The 2,802-nt window shown below is 39.8% G+C and overlaps 1 pseudogene; it reads right to left on the minus strand.

The window, feature by feature from the left end:
* Positions 1–1,952: 1,952 nt before the first annotated feature.
* LOC103073509 (transmembrane protein 14C pseudogene) lies at positions 1,953–2,298 on the minus strand (annotated as a pseudogene).
* Positions 2,299–2,802: the final 504 nt, after the last annotated feature.

Consider the following 2,802-nt stretch of genomic DNA (forward strand, 5'->3'; position numbering starts at 1 on the left):
GTCACAAAGAGAAAAACAAATACCGTATGCTAACACATATATATGCTAACACATATATAACACATATATATGGAATCTAAAAAAACGAAAAAATGGTACTGATGAACCTAGTTTCAGGGCAGGAATAAAGAGGCGGACATAGAGAATGGACTTGAGGACAAGGGGTGGGAGGGTGAAGCTGGGGTGAAGTGAGAGTAGCATCGACATATATACACTACGGAATGTAAATAGTTGGCTGGTGGGAAGCAGCCACATAGCACAGGGAGATCAGCTCGGTGCTTTGCGATGACCTAGAGGGCTGGGATAGGGAGGATGGGAGGGAGGCTCAAGAGGGAGGGCATATGCAGACATGTGTATGCATATGGCTGATTCACTTTGTTGTGCAACAAAAACTGACACGGTATTGTGAATCAGTTATACTCCAATAAAGATGTATTTAAAAAAATAAGTTATACAATGAGAAAAATGCAAGCACTGTTTAAATTCTTGATAAGTATTTTGTAAAGAAATAAAACTTTAAAACTCTAAAAAGAAAAAGTCATCACCAAACCTAAGGCTATCTAGAATTTCTCTATCTATTAGAAGTTATATAGGTTTGAATTTTACAGCTATGGTTCCTCGTACTGGTAATTGCTGTAGAAATGGGCAGAAACACATTTGCCTTCCTACAGCAATCTCTGGTCAGAGGTTGGCATGAACTTAATTGGTTTTCACTATTGATTTTGAAACTTCCAACATTGGAATTACCTGGCATATTAGTCAGGTTGAGCTTGTCCAGAGAAACAAAACCAGTAATATGTGTGTGTGTGTGTGTGTGTGTGTGTGTTTGTGTAAATAGGAACTGGGTCACACATTCATGGAGGCAGGTGAACGCTAAATCGGCAGTGTGGGCTGCTAGGCTGGAGACCCAGGATGGTACAGTTCCAGTCCAAAGGTAGTCTGATGGTCAGATTAGCCAAAGTTTAAAAAATGCATGGTATTCTGTGATGGAGAGAATTTGGGGAGAAAAGGGCATGTCCACTATTATCTGGAAAGTGTGGATTGCAAAATTTTTTGCAAAATAGTCAAACAATTTCTATAAATTTAAAAGTCACCTATTATTTGAACAAGCTATCATACACTGTGGAAACCAATTCCAGGAGTTTCAGACTGTAAACTTTTTTGTTGAAAAATTAAAGAATGAAAGACAGAATAAGGAAACAATATGTGTAAATACAGAGAAAGGTTTAGAGGAATATTCTACCAAATTATTAAAATGCTGTGTTGGGGGGGATATTGAAAAGATGATATTAAATTTATTTTATAAAAACAAAACAAACAAACAACAACAAAAAATAAAACAAAGGTAGTCTGATGGAGAATTCCCCCTTGCTTGGGTAAGCAGGTCTTTTTGTTCTATTCAGGGTCTTCAATTGATTAGATGAGGCCCACCCACACTATGGAGAGCAATCTGCTTATTCAAAGTTCACCAGTTTAAACGTTAATCTCATCCAAGAACACCCTCCAAGTTGACACATAAAATTAATCATCACACCTGGGGAGCTTTAAAAACTACTGATGCCTGAGTCTCATCCCCAGTGATTTTGATTTCATTGGTCTAACATGTGTTCTCAGCATCCAGATGTTTATCAGGGGCCCCAATGGTGACACCTTACGTTTCATCCCTGGAGATTTCACCTATAGATTCAGAAAGAAACGATGACACCAACATAAAAGAATCAAACTGTATGCTTCTACTATAGGCAGAAGCTCTTGTGCTACACTCTACCCACCTCTTTAAGGCTGTAATGATAATAACTGACTTTTTTCTCTGCAAAGTTGGGGTTTTTTGGTTTGTTTTTGTTTTAGGTAAAATGTCAGAACATGTGAAAATGCTGTACCTCTTTATCCTAATATGCTAAAAATAGTGAAAATTTAAAAATTCTTCATGAGTCCAAGCTGGGCCATGACTCCTACTGATGGGGTTTACCCAATGCACTAATTCCAAGTTTGGCGACCATCTGCAAACTGGCACCTGCAATTAAGGCTGCAGGCATAAATTTTCCAGAGTGGTAGACTCTCATTCCCATAATGCCAGCTAAGGTTCCAGATGTAACTAAGAAAACCCAAATGTTCCTTGGATCCTGAGACAGCTGATAGGCACCCAGGCCCACTAATCCACCGAACAGGAGCCCGGCAGCCAGGGACGGGACACTGCCCGCTTTTGCACAGCCAATGATTCCGCCGGAGGCAACCAGTGCTGCACAGCCAAAAGCCAATCCAATGTAAAAGCACTAGTGGGCCGGAGTCCTTATGCATTGTTCTCTTTCACTCCGTCCAAACGGAAGACCACACCAGCCCTTCACCTCCTTCCCCAGGGTCTGCATTTGCCGACGAGGGTGCACAGGCCTGGAAAACCTGCTGTTTCTGCCACAAAGTTTAACAATATTTTTTTCTAATTCTATGACTCATCAATTTCCTCGTTCCTCCTTGTTTTATGTGTGGCCATTTTAATTTATATTTATGGTCATTAAAAATAAATTAGATTTAAAATTCAGTTTCTTAATCACAACAGGACTTTCAAAAGATTCAATAGCCACCTGTTGGCTACTGTCCGTGGTGTCAGGCAGCACAGATACAGGCTCTTTCCATCTTCGCAGAGAGTTCTGTTGGGCAGCCTTGATCTAGAACAATAAGCTTAGCTCAGCATGCTCTGTGCCAAAAACTGAGATTATTGACACACAATCCTGCCCTCACAACACTTAATATGCAGCTGAAGAAACAATGCATGTGAATACATAATTATAATAAAATGTGATATTA

This window comes from Lipotes vexillifer, unplaced genomic scaffold (assembly GCF_000442215.2).
Source record: "Lipotes vexillifer unplaced genomic scaffold, Lipotes_vexillifer_v1.1 scaffold777, whole genome shotgun sequence".
Lineage (NCBI taxonomy): Eukaryota > Metazoa > Chordata > Mammalia > Artiodactyla > Lipotidae > Lipotes > Lipotes vexillifer.